General features: G+C 40.4%; 1 long non-coding RNA gene across 1 annotated transcript; it reads left to right on the forward strand.

Moving 5' to 3' along the window:
* Positions 1-5,333: 5,333 nt before the first annotated feature.
* Positions 5,334-11,793, forward strand: LOC145460036 (uncharacterized). The gene is made up of 4 exons (XR_013921679.1): positions 5,334-7,466; positions 7,535-7,591; positions 9,310-9,431; positions 11,219-11,793. It is a non-coding gene; the product is annotated as an uncharacterized LOC145460036 (long non-coding RNA).
* The last annotated feature ends 1,492 nt before the right edge of the window (positions 11,794-13,285 follow it).

Consider the following 13,285-nt stretch of genomic DNA (forward strand, 5'->3'; position numbering starts at 1 on the left):
CTTCCATTTCCGAAGCACTGGTATGATGCCGAAAACGAAGCGCATTCCGGAGTCTCTATGGAAAGATTCCCTCATCGTTGATGCCTGCCTAAGCGTTGCAAAACTATTATGGATGGTCCCGATTTGACTGAACATGTTTCCTCGCTAGTAGAACAGATCAGTGATGATTCCAGTGACCCATCATTATCACATAGGTTAAACGTTTTCAGCTATGTGGATGATGATTCACTGCCCCACATTATTAAAGGTCAAGCGTTTTCCTTCATAACCTTGATTGACATGTTCTTCATTCATTACATTTTCTTTTGTTCGTGTTGTTGTTATTATTGGTGGGGAAAAAATCATGATTGGAATTATTTATTCGATTACAATCGACTTTAATCAAAGACAAAAGTATTTTAATCAGAACCCTAATTCGATTCGAGTGCAGTATCCGAGGACCACTCGTTACAAAGTTATCTTAGTAAACCAGGCCTAAAGTGTTGAAATACGTACCTTTTTTACTGGAACGCGAATAATGACATCCCCACATCATGAGTAAAATATTATTAATATGTATTATTATATTGAAATTAATATGTCATGGCGGATTGTTGCAATACTGCGGGCCGATCACTATAACAGGGGCATGTCGTCTGCATGAACGTGGGTAGCTTTTGTTTGATATTTTGAACGATATCGTGTTGTTACACCGTTCAACTAATTTTCAAAAGTATTTTTTGCATCTGATAAGAAAACGGTTGAATCTTATCTCCTTTTGGATGCTGAACACAGATATGTCAATTAAATTTGCTGATTAGCGCTAGTTTAAATATAAATCCTTTTTATATCCTTGTAAGATATCCACATAGCGCAAGCCGCGGTTCACATTATTTAATAAAAATCCACAATCAACAAACACCGTATCAATTGCATTCGTTTATAGTCCAGCATGGCATATGTATCGTGGCGAATATCGCTTCGGAAAACTACTAAACTCGATCGGATCGAGCTCGAACGGGTATAGGGTACATATATGATTATGTTAAACTATACGACGGAGAGACTCGTCAACAATTGGTGTAGGCTTAAACTCTGTTGTATGGATGGTGGATTGAATATTACGTCATTTTGATTTGTTTCGACTTTCTCAGGCTTCATTTTCTATCATCTATTTGACTGACGCAAGCCGATGTAGTTGAGCAGTTCTACGTATATGCAATCCATACAAAGTATAAGTAACTCGATATTCGTTATTCGATTCAAATTATTAGCGAATCAGTTTGTAGCGTAATCATCTTACAAAATGCAATGAGTTGAATCTTGTCCCGTACTTCGGAAATTTCGAGACTTGACTTTACTAGACTTTACTTGACTCGAGCCACCTCAAAAATCGAGTGACTCGACGTAAATCAAGTCGCAATATGTATTGACTCGATGTGACTTATGACTCGAAGGTAGGGACTTGATTCCAACACAGACCGATTGTGCGAGAGCCATACAATGGTTCAGAATGTAAATTTGAACTGATACATATTAAAGCAGTGGTCGGGGACCTTTTCCGACCAAAGAGTCATATTGGCCCAATATTTTCGATTGTAACTCCGAAAGAGCCATACATGTCAATCAATTGTTATGTCGCAATTGAACATCTGTGGTGTATTGGTAGCATCATGGTGTCTTATATGGTGTGTCATTGCTCAGTCGAATTGGCGTACGTCACACTTTCCGTTTGGCTAAAAGCAATTTGACGGTGATTTTGACCAGCTTGCCGAGCGCGAAATTTGATAAAATGGGTATCAATCGAAAGCTACCGTGGTACTGATTGCGAAAATATAAATTTTGTTCTGCTCGTGGTCTTGGAACCCCGCAAAATCAGCCTCGAATGTTGCATTGTAACGGAGTTTGGTATTGTGAGTAAGGGGAGGAAAGTGAGGCAGTGCGTCACATGTCGTCATGGATGAATGAAGGAAAATTCTGAACTCTTCAATGGATATTGTTATCTTTTATCGATGTTTATGAATGACTAGATCTTGAACATTTTTATTCCCGAAATCACGGAAATTTAATATTTATTGTTCAAAAATAAAGCGCGAAAGCACAGTTAAGGCTCAGATGAGGTACGGACGGGCCAAGCCTCACTTGTGACAGCGCAACTCATCGTAAATAGCTTAGTAGACTTTATAATCATTGACATTGTTGAAATGTAATTAACGCGCTGATTCTGAAAATATAGGTATTGATCGGCTTTTGAAATATATGGCGCAACGTATCGTTGCGTTACACACTTACATTTTTACGGCGGTGTTACAACAAAGCTACCAACCAATCAAGAAAATGGATAGCGTTGTTTTTAAATTGAATTTGTAATTGTGAATGTCACTTGCAAGGTATTTTATTTCGCGGCGGAAGACAATGTGTATTTGAAAACTACATTGTGCAACAAGTGTCGCCACGTCTGCTATTCTCTTTTGTCAATAAAGGTATCGTGCAATCCACGATTTCTAGGCGCGCGATGGTGGATAGATCGAATTCGCGAGTGGTGTTAGTCGCCGGCGCGACAGCAACTTACGTTTGGGTATTTTGAAAAGAGGGCGGTACGAGTCGCTTACCGTGGATACACCACTGCCTTGAACTCTCCGAGACATGTTCATGCTGCCGTCATGAAAATTTACTAACAAGTAATATTGATAAATCAGGTGCAAAATTCAAACTTTTCCAAAGAGCCATATCTTATACCCAAAAAGAGCCACAGGTTCCTGACTACTGTATTAAAGTATATCATTTCACTGCTTTTAAGAAATAGACGTAAACAAGACAGCAGCTCAAATGCTCACTCGGAAGTGAACGAATACGAAAAGTACGAATTGGATGGATCACGAGAGCAATCGCCGCACGACAATGAAGGAATATGTTCTGGAGCGGAACACGAAGGCACAAATGCGTATGAATCCGTGATCGATGAGACTTTCAATTCATCAAGCCAGTGGTCACATCTACGAGGTCGCTGAAAGATAATCAGTCGCTTCATGACTCGTTGACGGCTGGCAAGTGTTGATTGAAGGGGCTACATGGCAAGATGATGAACATATTCAGATTTGGTTTTACAACATTTCTATCGCATCGTGTTCAGTGCTTCCCAAACGTTTACAGCTCGCGACATACTTTGAATACAATGTTTACATTGTGCGACGCACCATGAGATATGTCCGAACAAATGGGAACGTAATTCGATGCACAATGAGTCGTGTGAGTAACGAGTGTGCATAATGGCTGTTTAAAAATAATCTTTTTGTGGGATTCCAGCCATTCAATGAATAAATTATCAGGTTACCCTAGAAAATGCTGCACACCAAATTTTGTTCAATTCTAACAAGTATAAGCCGTCACAGAGCCCATTAAAAGTTTTAATTTATTAGGGATAATTAAAAAAAAAATGCTAATTTTTCTGTCAACCCCATGAAATTGTTGAATTGACTTCAAAGATGATGCAAACCAAATTTGACTCAATTCCAACTAGTAGAAGCGAAGTTATTTGAGTTTTTCGTCTAGGGGGGGGGGGGGGGGGTGATCGCAGACTCATGCGCTTCATGGAGATAAAATTCCGAAGATCGTGAAGAGGAAGTGACGTCAACTCTGTTGCGGTAATAACTGCGGACCATGAAAAGAGTGTGGCGTCACACATGTTTATATCGCCCGTGATTGCATCGTTTGGGGTTATTTTTCAAAGTCAGTAAAAGTCAAAGTCAAACTGTGTAAAAGCTTGATTTGTGGATAATCGGAGAATTATCAACGAAAATCTCAAATAACTCCACTTCCACTAATTGGAATTGAGTCAAATTTGTTTTGCATCCTCTTTGAAGACAACTTCACAATTTCATGGGGTTGACGGGAAAATTCGAATTTTCTTTCCATTTTCTCTAATAATTTAAAATTTTTAATTGGCTCTGCGGCGGCTTATACTTGTTAGAATTGAACCAAATTTGGTGTGCAGGAATCCGGGGAAAACATTATTTTTGAACAGCCCTAGTATACATGTGCAATTGCGCGACTATTCGAGAATACGAGTGTAACAAGCAGACAAGAATACGCGTGATAAAGCAGTGATTTGTAACCTTTTTAACGATCGGGCCGCTAGAGCCTTGGTACCTCCAATCCAGATCGGTTGCGGACAACATTTTGTTCGGCCGCCCCCAAACGCTTGTTTTGGGTGCCCGTAGGGATTTCAACATAAATTCTTCATTTCGTCAGATAAAGATTGACGCTACTCAAATGATATTGGCATCGCTCACACGTGTCAACTAACCGTAAAAAACTCTCATTTCCCGAGACGCACGCGATTCCGAATTCCAATTCCTACGCAGTGAGCTTTATTCGTCACCAATGGTCATAATTGTATGGGGGTGGGGCGCAGATTGCAAGGAAGAGAAGATTCAGGGGGCTGCATGTGCGCTGTTTCATGGAGGCCACGGTTGCAACTTCGAGTTCTCTGAAAATGCAGTTAATGGCGTTACAGGTGCGCCGAATGACCGAGGAATTGATGTGTCCTGTGGAGTAATGTACAACCTTTGCCGAAATGCCATTGTCTGATATTCCAGCATCATCAGGTTTCATACCCCTAGAGACTACAGTATCTAAAATTCTATATGGTCTCAAGCGACCATTTTTCACAATGGAGAAAAACGCTACACCCATTTCTACAACTTCTATTTTTTTTTTGATTTTGTTAGCCTACTTGTATTTTGTCGAAGGAAATGACACCCAATTCGATAGCAGCAAATCTCCTGACACGAAATGGCGCCAAGCGCCTAGAAAAGTGAATAAATTCGTGCTGAAGAAATCCGTGCCAAAATAATTAATTTATGTTGATTTTCGAAATAATTTTGGGCCTCAAATTGCGTGTAATTTCACACTGCATCTCGTACACCCTAATTCGGTGCTTCGTACCCCCAAGTGACCATGGAACTCTGGTTAAGAACCGCTGTAAATCTGTAACAGATTATTACAATATCTCCAACCAACGTTCGCATTGGAGATAGGGATGAATTAATTCTAATTTCGAGGCACAATAACACACTGTCTTATTTCGTGCTCCAATCAAGAATGACAGTCACAAAAAGATGGCTCAAGATTTATTGTGAGCACGGGAACGTGACTTGCGGCAGTTATGGGCGCTAAAAAATTTAATTTAGAAGAGGAGAACGGGTATTTGCCCGTCGGATCGTGAGAAAGTAACCCAGCAAACACCCGATATCCCATGGATTTACTGGTATGTCCACAATTGTTCCAACCCATCCCATCTCCCACGGTTAGTTACTGAGGACTGGCTCAGTTTGTCACAAACTGGACGTCCAGTTATGTAACTCCAGATGACTTCCAGTGGAAGAAATTTTTAGAGTATTCCTATTCGCGTCACCAATGAATATTCCAGAGGATGTCATAGTAGTATGTCACCTGGATGCCACGTACATAGGAGTTCATCAGGATGCCCCTACTTGGATATCGCTTTCATGGGGTCCAGCTGGCTTGTTCAAAATGGCATATTATGATTATTCTTCCCCATGTGGGATGCACAATGCACATCGCGTACGAAATCGTAAGACATATAGGCTTATAGCCATTTATCAGTGTACTGGTTTTATGAAAATATATCGCAATCCTGCGTTGTATTGATTTGAATAAATTGCTGAATTATAAAGAGGCATATAGCTGGACCCATAAGCGTGCACAACTGCACAATTGTGCAGTGTGCACATCATGGCGAAACACGTGTTCTGAATATATATCCCGATATAGCGAAATACTGGAACAAATGTGCGCATCAATGTGAAATTGTGATGCAAGTGGCGGTATCACAACGCGATTTACTAAGGATGATACGCCATGACTATTTGTAGCACACAGCACGTCTCTACAATCGCGGCCCTATCGTGAAAACCAGACAGACATCTTCAAACCAGACAGCCTTCTTCCTTCTCCGTCACGTGTTACCTGCGCAGTCTAGCGCGACGGCGCGTGCATCTGACATTTGAATCTGAGTTGATGTCTGTGTGACTGATGCGACGAGGTTCTTTGAGATAATGGACGCAGACAAAACAGTCATTGATTAGATTGAGAATCTGTACGAAGCAAAAACAGAAGAGTTGATGTCTGTGGTTAGTGTTGTTGATTCAGAAACTCTACCTGAACCGCTCCAACAGAGAAACAGTTTGAAATGGTAAGAGTTCTAATCTTTAGAATGATGCGTAAATAGACCTAGCTATACCGTATACATTTCTTGTGAGCGTAATTTAGCTTCTCCTTTTTCGTTGATAGTTTGTGTTCAATATCGATGTATGGTAGAACATTAAATTGATTGCTGCGCCTCATTATTTCTTCGAATGCAGATACGCCATACTGTGAAGTGTGAATACGAATATGATTGAAACGCCATAAACAACGATTTGCTGATTCATTCCAATAGCAATGCTTTGCTGGTCGGTAGACTGAATGTTCCTCAAGATATTGATAAAAATCTCTTGTGTATTTGCGTGGTCATATAGTAATTTATGTAATGAGGCAATTATATATTGCTTGATCACATGGCTAACCCTATGATTTATACTAGTTTGATAGCGCTTATGACTGGTTGCCGCCATTGTGGATTGTTCCCAATTTACAACTCTTGTTGAACTTGAAAGTATTCTGCTGACTTTTCCTTTGAAAACCTTATAAAATTATTACATTTACTGAATAGTATTGTCTCATATACAACCTCTATGAGTAATTGAGTATGAACAAGTGCAAGTTATATACTTTGATAGGATACCATGATTGATTATTATCAAGTTAATTATTGATGACTGACTATGCACCTTTTTTGTACATGAAACGCTCTTGCCGTGGCCAAATTCACCCTGTATATATAGCCGCACCGGTGTAAATTGTCCGGTAACGTCAACGGCAAGGTAACTGATGTGATATACAAGCATATTGTTTGAACGTGATAGAAGGCATTGTCTTAAAATTGGGTTGAACCCCTCTGCAAGGTAAGGAAATGCATGTGCCGCAATCAAACCCTCAACTCAGAGCCGCGATTTGGCCTATATTGCCCAGCAAATCGCGGCTATCAGAATGAATTATCGAATTACCATTGATGATGTAATCATATTCCGGGTGTTTCACAGTAGCCAATATTCTCGCCAACAATAACCTTATAAATGATTAGTGTGTAAATGTACTATTGGCAGCATGCTTCCACCCATATCGGTTTGTTTTTGTTTCGCGCACTGTCAGATGACTTCAATACAACCATTCTGATTATTTCAATTTCTTAAATATCTGCAATATCTGCCATTTGTGATGACCAAGTCAAGCCGACTGTACGAAGAATGCATTATAGAGTGCGCAGTGTACCGTCAACATAATGAAGTACTAAACTACAGCATCGGCTTCAACTCGATAGAAAAGAGCACGGAACAAGTGGTGCCTGTATAATATCATTTTCTGTGAGTTGCATGGTAATCCTACCTATCATATCCGGAAATCAATGTTCAAAATCAGAATCTATTCTCAGGTACCGGATGCGAAATCCATTCATCAACCCGGTATCAAAGTTGGAGAGCAAACGAAGGTAACATAAATACTAGGATACAATTTGCCAAAACCGAAGGTGGTTGAAGAATTTTTGGTTGGTACTCAATCAGTCATAGCGTCATACATTCCTGCTCAAGTTCAAGTAGCAGTAGTGACCGAGTGTTCAAGTAGAAGTAGAGAATCAAGTTCTGAAAATTGCACGAGTGTCAAGAAGTGGATTAGCTCGAATTGTCGAATTCTTTAGAGTGTAATCGTAAGTGACCAATAACCATTTCCGAATATAGGTATGGTCAAGGTGAAAGTATATCAGTATTCGTACTCCAGTAGCACTAGAAGCAACATCCTAAATTTCTGCTCCAGCGTACGCAGCAGTTTACAAGCAATGTTAAGACTACAAGCGGAAATAAAATTGGAACCCAAGTAAAGCATCAAATTTCTAATCACGTGTACGTAGAGATCTATAAGGCATGTAAAAACTGCTTTTAGTGCAAGCAGAAATGGAGTTAAAAGAACTCAAGTACTTTGTTTGATAGAGTAGATTTGGTCTACGTCAGAAGTGGCCAACCCGTCGCTCGCGAGAAGGTTTTCAGTGTCCCGCGAGTTAATTTTCGAATTTGGCAGTAATATCAATAAATAAAATAGGCAGGTAACTTATTGTGAGCTTGCAAGATCAACCGAAAATATGATAAGCCTGACCGCGAACTTTATGATGTTGATGACGAAAATATACGTTCCGACTCATTGGCGGAGGCAAGGGCCATCCACATTTTCGTATAGGAACATGAAGTAGAATATTTCGTCGCAGATTTATTTGACTTGATATTTTTCTTGACACTTCGCGCGATTCATTGTCACTCGATTTCTAGCTTCTCTAGTATTGTTTCCCTCTCATGAAAATTAAATATGCGCCCATTCTACAAAATTGAGCCTAACTATATTCGCAATTATGTGAGAACGTATTATCCTACATGCGACTTCGCGCCTGTACTCGCAGAAAGATAGTCGTTGATGAAACCTTTGCGCAAAATGATAGACATATGTTCACTGAAATCTTTGTTATTGATATATATACAAGCCCCGATTATTCATGTCCTGGTCAATTGAGCCCAGCTGTATACAGAGGCGACCCACAATATATGCAACATTATTATTGCCCGAATTCATTCATTAACATTGATAAAATTTCGCTCTTGGCCCGGCTAGGGCTTGTACATAGTGTTTTCATGACATGTTCGTTATCGAATTTGATGCATAGTAATATTAATATATGTCCTGTTTATACCATTACCTAATCCTGTTCGCTCCTATCGGACGATTAGAAAAAGGACATCAACATTAAAGTGGCCCATGCAGTTGTTCGTAAATCTCATGTGGCCCTTTGGCCGAAAAGTTCGGCCACCCCTGATCTAGGTGTTGCATTATCATAGCATGCAATTGTAAATGACTGTTTTCAAATATGCTATCAAAGTAGTGTTGTTACCCAAGTAGAAGTAGAGGTGACACCTGACATCATAAATATCTATCGATTTGCAAGACATGATAAGACTACTTCAAGTGGAAATAGAGAATGAACTTGAAAATTAGTCGAGTAAGTTGTTCAAAGAAGTAGATCTGGTCTTGGTGTCGCTTTCTTTGAGCATATATAAATGTTCCCAACCAGGATGCTGTGTATTCTGGCATTACGATGCTATGATGTATTATTTCTTGTAATCCATGTACGCCATATACCAAACTAATCCGCAAATCAATGAAAAGGTAATCACTTCTCCGCTGCCTGCTGCAAAGTCCATTCATCTGCAACACAAGTGGACTACGAGGAAGCAGTGAATTCTTTGCTACGTCATGCCCCGGAAAAAGTCAAAAAGCCGCAATTGAAGGTATCAATCAGTTGAGCTCATATGAAACCGGGGAGGGGTCAAAGTAGTCGGTGTCCGTACCCAAGTAGAAGTAATGTCACAGATTCCCTCCCAAGCATAAGTAGCAATTTACAAGGTAAAGTCGTGTCCGCTGAATTCAGAGACCGTGTAACCGCTTTATTCGGCCAAAAATGCTTGTACAGGAAAGAAGTAAAATTGCATTTAAAATACTCCGGCCGGTTAATGCGGACAACACCGATTCTGTGGTTAATTCGGCCAAAATGGGCGGAACCACACTGAATAAAGTAGAGTCGACTGTATATCAAAACTGTACTGAAAGTATGAGTAGCGATTTACCGGGTATGCCATACCTATTTCAAGTGGAAGTTAACAAGTACTCTGTAGTTGGATGGAAGTTGATTTGGGCGTATCATCGCATTCATTAAATATGAAACACAGTGGCGACAAACTCGACTGATGTCGCAGGCCGGACTCAAAAGCTTCAGATCGCTCGGGCCCCACCAATGGAGTGATTCCAAACTATTACCTGAAAATCCGTGCAATGGTTATTCATTTTAAACTTGATTATCAGGCCTTTCAACACAGTAGTGTAATAGATGAATTATATTTCGGATCATATGGGTTCTATTCTACTTGCACCTATATCAGCAAACAACGAAATTGTCAATAATATGGTGATTAAGCGGCAGAATACAGTTGAAAATCAATGAAACAGTAGCTCTTCTAATACGATGTCGGCAAGCCGGTATTTTTCTATGCTACCGATGTTTTACTCGAACATGGCGGCAAACCTGGGTATGTGTTGAGGTAAACAAAGTATTTAATTGTAAATACGGACGTTGGAATTTTCTTCATGGTCTTAGAAAGCGATTTAGGTTTCCCTCGAGGCCGGATACCATTTGAGTCTTTTGTGATGCAACACAATAAGCAATTTTCTCCGTACTCGACATTTGCAGTGTTGAGGGATTATTTAATGGGATTATTTCTTATGAAAATTTCAAACATTAGAAAAGTGCTGCATAATACACGCATTGTTCAATCTACACAGAATTGCTGGGCGGTTTGTATCTTTGACACCCCTGATGTAATGGAATGTGGCTTCTTCCGAACATGGGTTGGTTAGTTGAAGTTAAAGTAGTCAGTACTCTCAAGTAATACATCATTTCTATTGAAGTATATGTACTGGTTTACAGGACATGTTAAACCTACCTCGAGGAAGCAGTTGGTGTGATGTCATAAACTTGGTCGAGGTGCCGGTTGATTTTAGCATATAACTGTTAGTGGCGATTAACAAATTGAAGTATTCAACATTGGGACTATAGTGGAAGTAGAAGTAACTTGGAGTAGTTTTAACATACTTCGTAAATCACAGCATACTCCAGTATAAATTGAAGTTGAAAGGTACTCGAGTGGTTTGAAAATAGTGAATTTGGTTGTAATGTTTCATTCTTTTACCATGTAATGGTTCGAACATGTGTAGCCGAAGTAGAAGTGGTCGTTTTTGGTAGTCAAGCTGAAGTAAGAAGTAACATCATAAATTTCCATTGAAGTAGAAGTAGGGATTTTCAAGATATGTCAATTATTTCAAGTGGAAGTAGAAATATAAGTTGATAAGTACTCGAGTAGTTTGAAAAAGTAGTATTCGTCAAAAAGGAGTAGTTAGTAGACATCTAAGTAACGTGAATCTGTAGTGAAGTATAAGTAGCGCTTTCCAAGGCGATGTTCAACTACTTCGAGGGGAAGCAGTCGACGTAAAGAATTCACTGACATTGCTGTATATATTTCAGGCACAAGCGCCGAGAAGAAGCGTTTTGGCGCAACAACTTCTGATTGCCGAAGAAAAAGAATAGGCACTCAACATCAGCAAACGGTGCTTTGATTTAATTCTTGCATTGTGACTTTTTACTGAACCCGTTTTGTCATGCTCGTTTCAAATTGTTGCTGTTTCTTTAGTCTTGTGATACCATTCTATTTAACTCTATTTGATATTCATTCAATCAATGTTTTTTTTTCACATAGACTGTTCCATTAGCTTCGAGTTGTCCTAGCAGTTGCTGTGTCTTATATTCCTGCGACACCTTTTTATGTACTTAAGCTAATGACAAACAGTCTAAGTAAAAAAGCATTGAGTGGTTTTAGCAGCTGCTGTTTATTAAACCCCTGTGACACATTTTCTGTGATTACTTGTTGCAATATGATTTTTCACTTCAGCCTTGACTGTGTTAAGTGGTAGTAGTTCTCGCCTTTCACATTTTGTGTGTTCGTTAATAGTAGTATAGCTTCGTTGATAATAACCAATATCGTATTTGTATTTTGCCAGTTTCGTTGCTCGCTCAGCCAATATACGCAGTGTGTGAGCTGATATGATGTTGTATCCCATGTTGTTAGGCGTTGAACCAGGTATGGAGTCGAGATGAGAAAGAGGGCGAATGACACTTCCATAGGGAGTGGCGCCACGTACGCAGTACGTCAGGCGCGTCCATTAGGGAGTGGCGTCATGTACACAGTACGTCAGGCGCGTCCATAGGGAGTGACGCCATGTCCACAGTACGTCAGGCGCGTCCTTAGGGAACCACGTGACGTCCAGGCTAGGCCACACGCGTCCGTGAGGAGTCGCTTCATGTCCACAGCACGTCATCGTGGACGTACTCAGAGGGCAGACAGGACGTCTCTAGTTGTCGACAAATCCAATCCAGGGAGGTAACGGCAGGAAGTAACTGGATGTCCGGCCTGCTATTCCACCGGAAGTCAACTGGACGTCGAGTGTTTGCTGGGAAGGTGTTTGGCATATTAGGCAATTGAATAAATAACTGTACCATCTAGAAATTTTCCGTGACTCACTTGGAATTGCTTCGCGCCCCGCCAATGTGATACAAACTGCTTGTGAAGCCATGTCAGGTTTTGAATTCAAAGATATAGTGTATGTTTGTTTGTATATTTTAATTTTAATGTTACATTGGAGTGAGTTAAAAGGTAGAGACGATAGTGGATGCGACACGATAGCATGCGACACTTGAGCCTGTCCAGGTTGGATTGAGTGGAGGTTAAATTTAGGGAGAGCTAAAGTTGTGGTTATGTTGGAAGCTAGAGCAAGGGTTCTCAAACAGTGGGCCATATGGCCAACTGGTGGGCCGCAACAACATTCTGAGGTTGCAGGGCTTTGGAGCCGGAGCCGGAGCCCGGATCCGGAGCCCCGGAGCCGTGCATTTTTACCGGAGCTGGAGCCGGAGCCGGAGCTCTATATAAAATTCAGCCGGAGCTGGAGCTGGAGCCAGTTATTTGAGGGGTAGCTCCGGCTCCGACGTATTTCATAAGATGCTATATTATATATGCAACAACCATATCTGCTGAGTTCACCGAATTCAACAGCAGGCCTTCGCGATATTAAGAATCTTTTCCTCTTTGGCGCTACATTTTCCGACTAACCATGTTCCTGGGGGTTCAACAGCAGAGCAGTCGTATGTTCAATGTTCAATTTTCATACATGAGTGCCGAACCTCGGTATGCGACATATGCCTGTGAATATTGGGGTATTCGGCATACGCGCAATTTCATCATCAGCACAACCTTGTTGGCCAATTGTATACGGTTCCAAAATAATGATCACTATGTATCAGACATGGGGTAATCGCGATTAGTAATCGTAATCGATTACGACGATTACAGCATTTTGAAGTAATCGTAATCGCAATCGATTACATTCGAAAAAAATCCGAAGTAATCGTAATCGTAATCGACTACTTCCCATATCTAATCGATTTGTTTGTGAAAGAACGATTACTTTTTGTTTATACAAGGACTATGACATAAACTGAATATTCGTGAACAAGAATGAGATAATATACCACGTTAGC

The sequence above is a fragment of the Botryllus schlosseri genome, unplaced genomic scaffold, assembly GCF_051294905.1.
Source record: "Botryllus schlosseri isolate E-star unplaced genomic scaffold, Bs_hap1 Bs33a, whole genome shotgun sequence".
NCBI lineage: Eukaryota > Metazoa > Chordata > Ascidiacea > Stolidobranchia > Styelidae > Botryllus > Botryllus schlosseri.